This window comes from Oncorhynchus keta, chromosome 33, assembly GCF_023373465.1.
Source record: "Oncorhynchus keta strain PuntledgeMale-10-30-2019 chromosome 33, Oket_V2, whole genome shotgun sequence".
NCBI classification, from domain to species: Eukaryota; Metazoa; Chordata; class Actinopteri; order Salmoniformes; family Salmonidae; genus Oncorhynchus; species Oncorhynchus keta.
Window position 1 is genome coordinate 14128757 of NC_068453.1, and position 15580 is coordinate 14144336.

Below are 15580 nucleotides of genomic sequence, written 5' to 3' on the forward strand. Positions count from 1 at the left end.
GTCCCCACCTGCAGAACCACTCCTTTATTGGGGGTGTCTTGCTAAATGCCTATAATTTCCACCTGTTGTCTATTCCATTTGCACAACAGCATGTGATATTTATTGTCAATCAGTGTTGCTTCCTATGTGGACAGTTTGATTTCACAGAAGTGTGATTGACTTGGAGTTACATTGTGTTGTTTAAGTGTTCCCTTTATTTTTTTGAGCAGTGTATATACAATACCAGTCAAAAGTTTGGACACACCTACTCATTCAAGGGTTTTTCTTTATTTTTACTATTTTGTACATTGTAGAACAATAATGAAGACATCAAACTATGAAATAACACATATGGAATCATGTAGTAATCAAAAACGTTTTAAACAAATCAACATATTTTATATTTGAGATTCCTCAAAGTTGCCACCCTTTGCCTTGATGACAGCTTTGCACACTCTTGGCATTCTCTCAACCAGCTTCAATCGGAATGCTTATCCAACAGCCTTAAAGGGGTTCCAACATTAACTGAGCACTTGTTGGCTTCTTTTACTTCACTCTGCAGTCTAACTCATCCCAAACCATCTCAATTGGCTTGAGTTCATGTCATTGTGGATGCCAGGTCATCTGATGCAGCACTCCATCACCCACCTTCTTGGTCAAATATCCCTTACACAGCCTGGAGGTGTGTTGGGTCATTGTCCTGTTGAAAAACAAATGATAGTCCCACTAAGCACAAACCAGATGGGATGGTGTATTGCTGCAGAATGCTGTGGTAGCCATGCTGGTTAAGTGTGCATTGAATTCTAAATAAATCACAGACAGTGTCACCAGCAAAGAACCATCACACTTCCTCCTCCATGCTTCACGGTGGGAACCACACATGCAGAGATAATCTATTCACCTTCTCTGCATCTCACAAAGACACGGTGGTTTGAACCAAAAATAAAAAATTTGGACTCCTCAGAACAAAGGACAGATTTCCACCGGTCTAATGTCCATTGCTCGTGTTTCTTGGCCCAAGCAGATCTCTTCCTATTATTGGTGTCCTTTAGTAGTGGTTTCTCGTTTCAAATATTTTTATTAAACACACACAAGAATGGTGTATAGGTATACATGACAGGTATACACTTCTTGTCTAAACATAAAAGAGCATACAGGAACAACAAGACCCAGAGTTCTGGGTGCAGAACAAATAATACAGAACACGACATACAAAACAAGGACACGTAGAAAGAAAGAGGGAAGATGTCCCCCTATCCCCCCTGTCCGCCCCCCCCCTCCCAACTGCTCGGGTGGTAGGGCCAGCACACGCTGCCCAAAGGTAGATTAAAATTTTACCATTGCGAGTGCGTTAATAAGTACAAATTCACAGCGCCGACTCGTCCAAGTAGGAGAGGAAAGGCTGCCAGATTTTATCAAATGTTGATAATTTATTGTTCAGAATATATCTAATTCTTTCTAAGTGTACAGTGTTTGCCAATTCACTGAGCCATAATTTGGTGGAGGGCGCTTCCCTCCTTTTCCAAAACAACAAGATTAGTTTTTTTGCCGAGATGAGACCATACGAGATTAGTTGTTTTTGGGGGTTGGTTAATCTGTTTAGGGACTCAGATACTCCCAGGATTATCAGAAGCGGGTCTGGATCTATTGAAGTCTCCAAAACTTCAGAGAGGATCCTAAAAATTCCACACCAATAACCATGCAAGCTAGAGCATAGGGCAAAGCAGTGGAGTAGTGTACCCTGCGTAGCCTGACATTTATCACATGTAGGGGATGTATCAGGAAATATCCTATGCAGTTTAGTTTTGGAATAGTGTAATCTGTGTAATACCTTGAATTGTATGAGACGATGTCTGGAATTAATGGAGCATGTGTGGATATACTCCAAGCTCTCTTCCCAGTCTGCCACTGAGATGTCAGTCCCTAGTTCTTCCTCCCATTTTGCCTTGATGGCATCAGTAGAAGGTGTGCTAACAGATTGAAAAGCATCATATAGACGCGATATCAGTTTATCTGAGGTGGGGCATATTTTTATGCATCCGTCAAACATGGAAGGTTTAGCATTCCCAAATGTTGGGAGGTGTTTTCTAACGTAGTCTCTAATTTGTAGGTATCTGAAAAAATTACTTCTGGGAAGATTATAAGTTTCCCTCAGCAGCTCAAAGGAAGCAAAGGTCCCTTCTATGTATAAATCCCCTATGGTGCTTATCCCCAACTCTCCCCATCGCTCAAAGGTGTTGTCAAGGTTAGAAAGGGCAAAGGAGGGATTCCTGGCGACAGGGAGCATGAATGACATTGGTCTGAGCTCAAAGTGGACTTTAATTTGCTTCCAGATTCGGACTGTGCTATGTATTATAGGATTGTTACAATAAAGTGACATCTCCAGATTGACAGGCGACAAAATCACAGCGCCAATAGTGAAGGGGTGACACTCCTCACGCTCCATACTAAGCCAGCTGGATGCCGGGAGTACGTCATCCAACAGAAACGTAACAATACGGAGGTTAGCGGCCCAGTAATAAAATATAAAATTTGGGAGAGACAATCCTCCTTCCGTCTTGGATTTACAGAGGTGTTTTTTACCTATCCTGTGTGTTTTATAATCCCAGATGAAAGGATTGATAATTGAGTCCAGTTGTTTATGAAAGGATTTAGGTATGAATACTGGGATGTTCTGATATAGGTAGAGCAGTTGTGGGAGGAAGACCATTTTAATGGCATTAATTCTTCCGAGCAGAGAAATTGGGAGAGTTCTCCAAAATAGTATGTTTGATTTGAGTTTTTGTATCAGAGAGGGAAATTCTCTTTAAATAGTAAGGAGTATTGTTTGGTAACTACAATTCCTAGGTAGGTAAATTTTTCTGAAGATAACTTAAATGGGAGATGTTCTAGCCAGGAGGTATTTTGCGACCGTATGGGCATTAATTCACTCTTGTTCCAATTTATTCTGTATCCCGAGAAGGTACCAAACAAATTGATCACATCAAGAATAGCTGGGATACTAGCCTGGGGTTCTGTTACATAGAGGAGGATGTCATCTGCGTATAGGGAGATCTTATTTAGAGTATCTTTAGTATTATAGCCGTGTATTGCTGCATAAGATCTAATCGTCTGAGCGAGCGGTTCGATAATTAGGGCGAAGAGCATAGGCGACAGCGCACAACCCTGCCTTGTCCCCCTGTTGAGGTTAAATCGGGGCGACAATGATTGGTTAGTGAGTATTCTGGCACAGGGGTTCCTATATAAAAGCTGGATCCAATTTATGAACCTATCTCCAATATTAAATTTCTGTAGGACCTTGAATAGATAGGGCCACTCAACTTGGTCAAAGGCCTTTTCGGCGTCAAGAGATATGACGGCAAGGTCCACGTTGGGTAACCTCTGAGAATACATAATATTGAAGAGGCGCCTGAGATTGAAGAATGAGTTTCTGTTAGGGATAAAGCCGGTCTGATCCGAATGGACCAATTTGCCAATTAAAGTGCTAAGCCTGTTAGCCAGCGTTTTTGCTAAAATCTTTTGGTCTGTATTAAGGAGAGATATTGGTCTGTATGACCCTACCTCTTCTGGATCTTTACCCTTCTTATGTATAACTGTAATGAACGCTTCGTCCAAAGTAGAAGGGAGAGCTCCATTCTCATTGGCCTGAATCAACATTTTGTGCAGATAGGGGGAGAGCATGTTGCTGAATGTTTTATAGAATTCACCAGGGTATCCATCTGGGCCCGGGTCTTGCCACTCTTTAGAGATTTAATTGTTTCTCGGATTTCATCAAGAGATATTTCCTTATTCAGGAAGTTAGAATCTTCCTGGTTCAGGGCAGGAAGATTACAGTCCTCCAAAAATGTTTGCATAATTAAGGGGTTAGGATCCGCTTTAGATGTATATAGAGTCTCATAAAACTGCCGGAATCTGTCATTGATGTCTTTGGGGGAAGAGAGTAATTCCCCAGATGCAGATTTAACCCTGTGAATCATTCGGTCACTCACATTTTTTCGAAGTTGTCTGGCGAGTAATTTGTGTGGTTTGTCACCAAACTCAAAATATTTTTGCTTGGCATAGAGAAAAGATTTAGCGATTTTAGCTGAGAGAATCTGATTATATTCAAATTTTAAAGAGGTAATTTTTTTATGTTTCTCCATAGATGGGTGGCTAGCATTCTCCCTATCCAGTAAGTGAATTTGTCCCTCTAGTTCTTCCAGTTTTTCTCTGTTTTGCCTACTCCTGGCAGCCTGAAAGGAGATGATACAGCCTCTCAGATACGCCTTCAGTGTTTCCCACAATAATGCTGGGGAGGTCTCTGTGTTGTCGTTGGTATCAAAGAAAAATGTAATTTGGTCTTTAAGATATTCACAGAATGTTGGTTCTGTGAGGAGCTGAGGATTCAACCTCCAGACCCTCTCGTTTGGTACAATGTCACCCAATCTCAGGGAGAAGGTGAGTGGACTGTGGTCCGAGATTATAATATCATGATACCTCACATTACAGGTATAGGGGAGTAGTCTAGCGTCCAACAAAAAGTAGTCAATTCGAGTGTAAACCTTGTGAACATGAGAGTAAAAGGAGTATTCCTACCCGTAGGGTTAGCGATCCTCCATATATCAAATAAGTTTGAATTTTTTATGTAGGTATTCAAGAATTCGCTTGAATAGGAGGTAGGGGTTCGCCGGGTAGAGGATCTATCCAAATATTGGTCTAGCACACAGTTAAGGTCCCCTCCAATGACCAGGTTAGTATGGGAGATATCTGGAATCAGGGCAAGGACTCTTTTGAAAAAGAGGGTTGTCAATGTTTGGCCCATAGATATTTAGTAGAGTTACTGAGGTAGAGTGGATTTCTCCTATTGCGATCACATACCGACCCTCTTTATCCGCAATAGTGGTTTTATGTAGAAAGGGAATTCCTTTCCGTACCAGAATCGCTGTGCCTCTCGTTTTGGCAGAGAGGTTAGAGTGATACACTTGCCCCACCCACCTACACCTAAGTCTGCTATGAGAGTTATTCTTCAGATGGGTTTCTTGCAAAAATATAATATCAGACGAGAGTGCTTTCAAGTGGGCTAGGACCTTGCCCCTCTTAATTGGTTCGTTTAAACCCTTGACATTCCAGGAAGTGAATGTAAGCCCCACCCTCCTCTCGTTTGTAGTTCCTATGGTGGCCTGCATATCATGTAACTTGATAAAAAGGTAAGAAAGCGCACCAAACCATCACGATCAGCATATGTAGCACCCACACCCGAGCAGTATCCAACCCACCCCTCCCCCTGCAAGCACCTTTACTTCCCCCTGTTCCCCTAATTTCCACAACACTTACCCCCATCAACCCACCTTTAACAGGAATGTACAAACAGGAGAGAAAAAAAAAGGCAAAATAAAAATAATAAACACATTGTCTGGCCGATGCCAAAAAGCACGGCGCGACCTCGAACCAGAGGTAAAACAAAAATAAAATACCAACTATACGTTCACCTCTCACTATCCTAGAACTTCTACTAACATATGAACTGAGGAGGCTCCCGCGAGTTAAGTGTTCAGTTAGCATCTAATAAACCTAAACCGAATAAGTTGCTACTTAAACATATTGCGCATTTAAGCGTCATCCTGGGTCAATCCCAGAAATAAGCAAGATATAGCCTCAAGATAATATTGCTAAGCACTGCCGGTCAAAAAATAAACCATCCGCAACCGACCTAGTCAGCCGTACCTTTACATACTGTGGGTCAGGAGATCGGAACAAGGATTTGTTAAATTAAACGTTCCCCCAATTTAAAAAAAAATATGTTTAATAAAAAATAAGTAAAAATATATATCTTATATATATATATATATATACATACACACATACATACACCTATACACATATATATACACACATACACATGCATACACACACACACACACACACACACACACACACACACACACACACACACACACACACACACACACACACACACACACACACAAACACACACACATATATACATACATACATACATACACACACCCATATATATATACACACACACATATACACACATATGCACACACACACCCATATATATATATATATATATACATACACACACCCATATATATATATATACATACATATATACACACACACACACACACACACACACACACACACACACATATATATATATATACACACACACACATATACACACACACACACACACACATATATACATACACACATACACACACCCATATATATATACATACACACACACATCCATACATATACATGTATGTATACATACCCACACAAAAAAAATCATATATAAAAATATATATTTAAAGAATATGTATATACATCCATATGCACACATACACATACAAACATTCATACCCCAGAATAACAATCTACACTGATTTAAAATATACACATACATAATACTAAAGTGCTACGAGAAAATAGTAATAAAGTACAAATAGTAATTATATTTACGCACACCTACACATACATAAGCACTACAGAGGGCTGGTGGGACTCTAGTCGGGAGAGAGGCCCACGGCCAGACAAAGGCAGAACGGCACAAAACATCAACTTGCTAACCAGGCGTCTGCCCCCTCCCAACCATCACCCCCAGTCCCCTGCAAGCAATAAATAAATGGTATGGTAGTAAGAGTGATGTAAGGATTGTAAAATAAATAACGAAACAAAACAAAAGTGGGGGAATATAAGTATATCCGTCCGAAGGTGTCAGTGATCAAACCTGGAAGTAAAAAATATGCATCGCTGAGCACAGCCGGGATGAAAGTGAATTTAACGTTAAATGAGAGCTCTGACCGCCATCCATTGGTCTGCTTAGCGTCTTACATGCTCGGTAGCCCTTGTTGAGCCCGTTTAATACGTTTTCACCCAATATGGTATAGTATGGATTCGAGTCCATGAGCAGACCCTAACACGCACTAACAAGGCACTCTAACCTGTACGGGGGATTGGTGTATATCCCTGGATAAACTTCTCTGCGTCCAAAACCGAGGAGAGCCAAATCTTCTCACCGGAAGGCGGGGTAATTCTTAGTCTTGCAGGGAAGAGTAAGGCTGGGCGAAGATGGAGTTTGTAGAGTTTAGTCATGACATCTCTGTAGTCGGCGCGATGCTTTGCCACATCGGGCGCATAATCCTCATAGACACGGAATGGATGCCCTTTATGTGACAGGTTGCCCCTCATTCGAGCTTCACGCAGGATAAGATCCTTGGTCTTGAAACTGTGACAACAGATTATTACTGGGCGAGGACGTTGGCCTGGTCCAGGCACTGGGACAAGGGAGCGATGTGCGCGATCCAGCTGGGGATCCGAATCCAAAACATCCGATCCCATTGCATCCTTCAGTAGCTTGGCGAAGAAGTCGGTAGGGCGAGAGCCCGCCTCTATCCCCTCTGCCAGACCAACAACGCGAAGGTTATTACGTCTGGATCGGCCCTCCAGGTCCACCACTTTCACAGAAAGCCTCTGCACAGTATCCTGCAATGACGAGCATAGCTTCTCTAACTCGTCGATCCTACCAGCGTTGAATTCAGAAGCTTTCTCAAGGTCCACAATACTCTGGCCATGCGAAGCGACCGTTCGAATGACGCTCTCGATTTTGGTGTCCAGCTCAGCAATAGTGGCCTTAAGATCCTCAGCTATAGCAACACGTAGCTCCCCCAAAGCCCGGGTAAGTTCTGTAAGTGTCACGTTGTTGCATGTGCCTCCCGCCATGTCTGTCTCGTTGTTTAGTGGGGAGTAGGCCTCCGCTGTGGATTTATTGTCCTTTGGTCGCTTATTACTCGGCATTTTCATATAAAAAGTTACAATCTTGTATTAGAAAGAAACGTTTGTTGTAAAAAGTGAATAAAGTAGGTTAAATTAGATTATTTTGCAAAAAAGTTGCAGGAGCCTCTCACGCACAGCCGTTCACTCCAACATGCTAGCTCCGCCCCTCCTAGTAGTGGTTTCTTTGCAGCAATTCAACCATGAATGCCTAATTCACACAGTCCCCTCTGAACAGTTGATGTTGAGATGTGTCTGTTACTTGAACTCTGAAGCATTTATTTGGCTTACATTTCTGAGGCTGGTAACTCTAATGAACTCTTTCCTCTGCAGCAGATGTAACTCTGGGGCTTCCTTTCCTGTGGTGGTCCTCATGAGAGCCAGTTTCATCATAGCGCTTGATGGTTTTTGTGACTGCGCTTGAAGAAACTTTCAAAGTTCTTGAAATTTTCTGGATTGACTGAGCTTCATGTCTTAAAGTAATGATGGACTGTTGTTTCTCTTTACTTATTTAAGCTGTTCTTGCCATAATATGGACTTGGTCTTTTACCAAATAGGGTTATCTTCTGTATACCACCCCTACCTTGTCACAACACAACTGATTGGCTCAAATGCATTAAGAAGGAAAGAAATTCCACAAATTAACTTTTAACAAGGCACACCTGTAAATTAAAATGCATTTCAGGTGGCTACCTCATGAAGCCGGTTGAGAGAATGTACCTAGAGTGACTACTAAACAGCATGATTACACAGGTGCACCTGTGTGCTGGTGACAAAACGTTTTGTCAAACAACATAATGCCACAGATGTCTCAAGTGTTGAGGGAGTGTGCAATTGGCATGCTGACTGCAGGAATGTCAACCAGAGCTGTTGCCAGATAATTTAATGTTAATCTCTCTAACATAAGCCAACTCCAACGTTGTTTTAGAGAATTTGGCAGTACGTCCAACCGGCCTCACAACCGCAGACCTTGTGAAACCACGCCAGCCCAGGACCTCCACATCTGACTTCTTCACTTGCGGGATCATGTCACATCCTGACCTTAGTTCCTTTTTTATGTCTCTATTTTGGTTGTGTTGGGGTGGGCATTCTATGTTATTCATTTCTATGTTTTGTTCTGTGTATTGTATTTCTATGTGTTTGGCCTGGTATGGTTCCCAATCAGAGGCAGCTGTCAATTGTTGCCTCTGATTGCGAACCATACTTAGGTGGCCTGTTCTCACCTGTGTTGGTGGGTAGTTGTTTTCTGTTTTTGTATTCTGTACCGGACAGAACTGTTTCGGATTCGTTCATTCTCTTTTGTTGTTTTTTAATTCCGTGTTCAGTTCAAAATAAAAAGATGAACACGTACCACGCTGCACCTTGGTCCTCACCTTCTTCAACCCACGACAGCCGTTACAGATCGTCTAAGACCAGTTACCTGGTCAGCTGATGAAACTGAGGACTATTACTGTCTGTAATAAAGCCCTCATTCTGATTGGCTGGGCCTAACTCCCCAGTGGGTGGGCCTGGCTTCCAAATGGGTGGGCCTAAATTCTCCCAGGCCCACCCATGGCTGCGCCCCTGCCCAGTCATGTGAAATCCATACATCAGGGCTTAATTTATTTATTTAAATTGACTGATTTCTTTATATGAACTGTAACTCAGTAAAATAACTGAAATTGTTGCATGTTGCGTTTATATTTTGGCTAAGTACAGTTGAAGTCGGAAGTTTACATACACTTAGGTTGGAGTCACTAAAACTTGTTTTTCAACCACTCCACAATTTTTTTTGTAAACAATCTATGGTTTTGGCAAGTCGGTTAGGACATCTACTTTATGCATGACACAAGTAATTTTTCCAACAATTGTTTACAGACAGATTATTTCACTTATAATACACTGTATCACAATTCCAGTGGGTCAGAAGTTTACATACACTAAGTTGACTGTGCCTTTAAACAGCTTGGACTCATTTACATAATTTGAGAAAATTGGAAGTGTACCTGTGGGTGTATTTCAAGGCCTACCTTCAAACTCAGTGCCTCTTTTCTTGACATCATTGGAAAATCAAAAGAAATCAGCCAAGACCTCAGAAAAATAACTGTAGACCTCCACAAGTCTGCTTCATCCTTGGGAGCAATTTCCAAACGCCTGAAGATACCATGTTCATCTGTACAAACAATAGTACTCAAGTATAAACACCATGGTACCACGCAGCTGTCATACCACTCAGGAAAGAGATGCGTTCTGTCTCCTAGAGATGAACGTACTTTGGTGCGGAAAGTGCAAATCAATCCCAGAACAACAGCAAAAGACCTTGTGAAGATGCTGGAGGAAACGGGTACAAAAGTATCTATATCCACAGTAAAACGAGTCCTATATTGACAAAACCTGAAAGGCCACTCAGCAAGGAAGAAGCCACTGCTCCAAAACCGCCATAAAAAGCCAGACTGTGGTTTGCAACTGCACGTGGGGACAAAGATCGTACTTTTTGGAGAAATGTCCTCTGGTCTGATGAAACAAAAATAGAATTGTTTGGCCATAATGACCATTGTTATGTTTGGAGGAAAGAGGGGGATACTTGCAAGCTGAAGAACACCATCCCAACCGTGAAGCACGGGGGTGGCAGCATCACAAAATAGATGGCATCAAGAATTGGAAAATTATGTGCATCAGTCAGGAAGTTAAAGCCTGATTGCAAATGGGTCTTCCAAATTGACAATGACCCCAAGCATACTTCCAAAGTTGTGGCAAAATGGCTTAAGGTCAACAAAGTCAAGGTATTGGAGTGGCCATCACAAAGCCCTGACCTCAAACCTATGGAAAATTTGTGGGCAGAATTGAAAAAGCATGTGCGAGCAAGGAGGCCTACAAACCTGACTCAGTTACACCAGCTCTGTCAAGAGGAATGGGCCAAAATTCACCCAACTTATTGTGGGAAGCTTGTGGAAGGCTACCCGACATGTTTGACCCAAGTTAAACAATTTGAAGGCAATGCTACCAAATACTAATTGAGTGTATGTAAACTTCTGACCCAGTGGGAATGTGATGAAATAAATAAAAGCTGAAATAAATCATTCTCTCCACTGTTATTCTGACATGTTACATTCTTAATATAAAGTGGTGATCCCAACTGACCTAATACAAGGAATTTTTACTAAGAATAAATGTCAGGAATTGTGAAAAACTGAGTTTAAATATATTTAAATATATTTGCCTAAGGTGTAAACTTCTGATTTCAACTGTATTTATTTTTTATGTTTAGCTCACGTAATATCATTCAAAAGAATGCATTAAGGTGTCTGCAATAGAATAAATGAGGCAAAAACATATGTAAATGTAATGTTTACCTCATGGCCTAAAATTGAACCAATGTGTTTTTCTCTGCTGCCCATGCTATTTAAATATTTAAATAATAAATCGTTTGATTTTTCCATTGTGTTAATGTTCGTTGATTTATTGATTTCCAAGTTTTTAATATACGTTTCTTCAAGATGAGTGATGAGAAGACAATCATCCAGCCAATTGTGCATCTCACCACACCCAATATGCCATGACTTAAAATATGCAGAGACAGATGAATTAAAAGTAAATTAACATTGGCATACTTCTGACAACCATCTTTCTAGCTCCGCCCATAACTTTTGGACTTTATAGCATTCCCAGAAAACTATTGTATATACTAGTGGCACACATCTGACAAAATGTTTACCATCCATTTTTACTGTATTAAAATTAACTTTTTTACTGTGTTTTACAGTGTTAAAAATGAATTAGAATCCCTCAAAGTTCACTGTAATATACAGTAAACTAGTATTTTTTACAATCTTCTAGCTGGCATAATATGGGCATGTTATGCTTTGCAATGTTAATGATAAAATATTGAAGTACTGGTGGCACACATCATAAAATGTTTACAATCCATTTTAACAGTGTTAAAATTGAATTAGGTTCCCTTAAAAGTTCACTGTAATATACAGTTATCAATTGTTTTTCCATTGTTGTAACTGGCATAATATGGGCGTGTTATGGTATGGAATAGTCATCCCACTGGATTAATGATGTACTAGTGGCACTCATCTCAAAATATGTTTAGCAGCCATTTTGCCTGTGTAAAACTTGAGTTATTTGCAAAACTGCTACAGTAAGCATAGGCCTGTCTTTTTTTATTTGAACGATTCTTTCTCGCTGATGAAAGATATGGGCCATATGTTTCGAAAGCCGTATCACAAGCGATCATTATCGACGTTTCTAAACGTTAAAACACAGCGTCAAGATTGTCGTTCACGAGGCAGTCATGGGCGAAGCTAACTGCTGGAAACTGTAGGGAGAAGGCAGAATGACTTTTCAAGCTAGATATGGGAGTAGCCTAGTGTTAAAAAAATGGATTGGATATGCCGTTGATATTTATTTCATTGATAAATACAATTGTAAATTAAAATATCCATATTTGGTATTGATATTGAAAATATACACACTTGGTGATAGAGAGTTTATTTTATATTGGAATAGGCCTACATCACGAAAGGCTACAGCACAGAACATGAACACTGAATGCCTAGTATGCTACATTTTCACAGCACAGAACACTCTACCAATACAACAAAGCAATAGCATAGGGCAGGCTATAACGCTCTCCCACTTCACACCTTCACTTCCACTGAGCTAAATTGGGAAGGGCAGTTAATTTAGTGAAAAGTAATTGTTGGTAATAATGGATTTTCTGCTTTTGAAATGTGCCAATATTTTAACAATGTTGACACATTAAATCAATTTTTCTTTTAGTCAAGAAGATAAGATGAGCCAGACCAACCAACCACCCCCACAGAGGTGGATCGGAGGTGGCAGCCCCCTCTTTACCAGGTGGATGGACTCTACAGTACTACTCTGTGCTCCACAAGACTAAGAGATGATTCAATACCGTTTTTAAATTTCATTGACATTGCTATGACCAACTGCTACATCATGTAAAAGAAACTCTGCCTATAAACAGTATATTAGTTGGGGCTTTCACTGTGCAATACACATGAAGGTCAGGAGATGGAACCGAGTCGCACTAATGAGTGTGGGGTCACTGGGGTGACCCTCTGTGACGTTAGGAAGGGCTTTCACTTGTGGCATAACGTTTGAGCGACAGACATGACAATTCTGTGTGATTGGGCTTTTTGTTCTGTTGAAAAACGGATGTGGACAGTAGCCCAAAAAAAGTACACTGAACAAAACAATAAATGCATCATGCAACAATTTCAAAGATTTGACTGAGTTACAGTTCATACAAAGGAAATCAGTCAAAATATGTATTAGGCCCTAATCTGTGGATGTCACATGACTGGGAAAACAGGACTAAGCTGGAGATTGTCAGGCCGATTGGCCATTGCTGTCATCGGACAAAAAGACCGGTCTACTAAAAAGGTAAGCAGATACCTATTGTAAATTCTGCATATTGGCTTTATCCAAATTCATTTTGTGAGAACACCTGTTTGATGTAAGTTACTAAATTTAAACTATTATGATGTGTGAGATTGGAAAATAGTTGAGAAAGTAATATCTCCATTGGCAACTGCAATTTTATTATTTGATCAACAATACTTAATGATGCATTGTGTATGGGATGTACTAGTATGCCTACATGTATGAATGGTGGGTAACGGGTGACCACCAAAGCTTGAATGGGTAGGCTGGGACTACATGTATGATTCATTCTAGTTGATTATAAAAGTGTGACTGGATAGTCTGGGACTACATGTATGAGTGGTGGGTAACGAGTGACCACCAAAGTGCGAATAGAAAGCCATATGATGCGCATGTGATGTACTAGGCAGGGCCAAGTGTGAATGACGGATATTTAAATTGGTTACTTGGACTTGAGACCGATTTAGCCTTAAGGAGAGGGTCTCTCTAAGGTCCTAACAAAGCATAGGTGTGTGTGAAGTACATCGGGTAGTAAAGTTGGCGCACTGACTACCAAGTTTGAGTGAGACATTAAGTTGTTCTAGAAACGTGATCCGGTCGGCACGTTAGTCTTATGGAGTGATTGTATTTTTTATTTTGTACATTTGGTATTGAAGTAAAGGTGATAATCCGGGGGACACTAGACTACTTAATACCCTAGGGGACCCACAGTGCATAATTGAGTTCTTACTTTAGACCTAATTTGGGGCCGATTTAGCCGTAAGGAAAGGGTACCACTTGGGACTGAGTAAAGGCATAGGTTGTCGACAGTATTGTAGTGTAAATAAAATGTAATTGGAAATAGAAAAGGTGTTGAAAACGCTGAAGTCCACTCTAGAAGTGAATGAAGGCAGAGAGGGTAAGGAGTGGAAGAGACGGGGTGAGAAGCTGTACAGAGAATGGATAGAAGGTGGGGCCATTGCGTCTCCTACAGGTCTGCTTACTGCCGTGAATTAAGATTTGTGTGTGTATGGTGTAAATTGAAGCTTACCGGCGTGAATGAAGATTTGTGAGACTCAAATCGTGTGCATGAAATACGCTTGATATTCAGTCGGATTAATATCGGAATGAATGAGGTCGGGGACCTCAGATGAGATGTCTGAGTTGTATTAATTTGAGCCTGCCAAGCGAGTGTTTGTACATTAGGTATTTCAGCTGGATCTGGTACCGGTGAGTGTTGAGTGTGCTGAGAAATAAGGTGGATTTATTTTGTTCTTTTAATTAATTTACACAAGTACTTCCCGGTTATTGATTTTGGTTTGATTGTTCAGATAACACCACTGAAATTAAACAGAAGGTTAAGGTATGCTAACATTAGAATCTGTTTTCATTATGGGGAACAATGAAAGGCCCGCAGAGTGGATTGCAGGCTGAGGTTTTTATGTTAAAGGGACAGTGTACGTTTATCACAGTTGTGTGTGGGTCTAATGGCTGGGTATTTAAGAAGTATTTTGGGGAGACAATTTGGAGAAACACAAATGTAAGTCATGAAACATCGAGGAAATTTAAAATGAATGATTTGCGTTTGTAGTTGAGATTAGGTTTAGTTTTTGTAGTAAACGTTTGGGTTAAGGGAATTTCCATGTTCCCAGAGACATGATATCTTAAAGGGGTACACTCACAAATTAAATATTAGAAGTTTTTATTTTCTGAGTCTTAATTAAATAGGTGAAATCTTTTGATAAAGGAATGTTGTTTGATATAGTAAGAAACAATTCTTTGGAGGGGTGGTATTACTTATGACCTCCATTGTGTCACGCCTTGGTCTTAGTATTTTGTGTTTTCTTTATTTATTTGGTCAGGCCAGGGTGTGACATGGGTTTATTTTGTGGTGTGTTTTTGTATTGGTTTTAGTAGGTATTGGGATTGTGGCTCAGTAGGGTTGTCTAGGAAAGTCTATGGTTGCCTGAGGCGGTTCTTAATCAGAGGCAGGTGATTATCGTTGTCTCTGATTGGGAACCATATTTAGGCAGCCATATTCTTTGAGTGTTTCGTGGGTGATTGTTCCTGTCTCTGTGTTTGCACCAGATAGGCTCAGTCACTTTGGTTTTTCTTTTTTTCCTTGTTTTGGAAGAGAAGAGAACGAGCGCCATTCTCCTTGCGGAGATGGTGCAAAATACATCAACACGGTCGGTCCCTGTGATTGGGCTGGCCAACACGATTCGGTTTGCTTGGAAGGAAAAGGAGTTGGAGCCTTTAGGACGGGAAACTTTTGGAAGGATAATATTGATGGGGATTCTAAAGCTGACGGTGAAGGATGTGTTTTGTTTCCAAGGCAACTCGTTGGAGGGAGCATACGATGATATCCTGAGAAGGGCAAGAGCAGTGAGAGGTGAGAGGCCGATGAGCCACTATGAAATAACAAGCCTGGTGAAAAACAACT

The 15580-nt window shown here is 40.7% G+C and overlaps 1 long non-coding RNA gene across 1 annotated transcript in view; it reads right to left on the minus strand.

Annotated features, from left to right (window-relative positions):
* Window positions 1-247: 247 nt before the first annotated feature.
* Window positions 248-15580, minus strand: part of LOC127914606 (uncharacterized) — a 32247-nt gene continuing 16914 nt past the window's right edge. Inside the window, exon 2 of the long non-coding RNA XR_008089019.1 lies at window positions 248-679. This is a non-coding gene — a long non-coding RNA (uncharacterized LOC127914606). The remainder of the gene's footprint in view (window positions 680-15580) is intronic.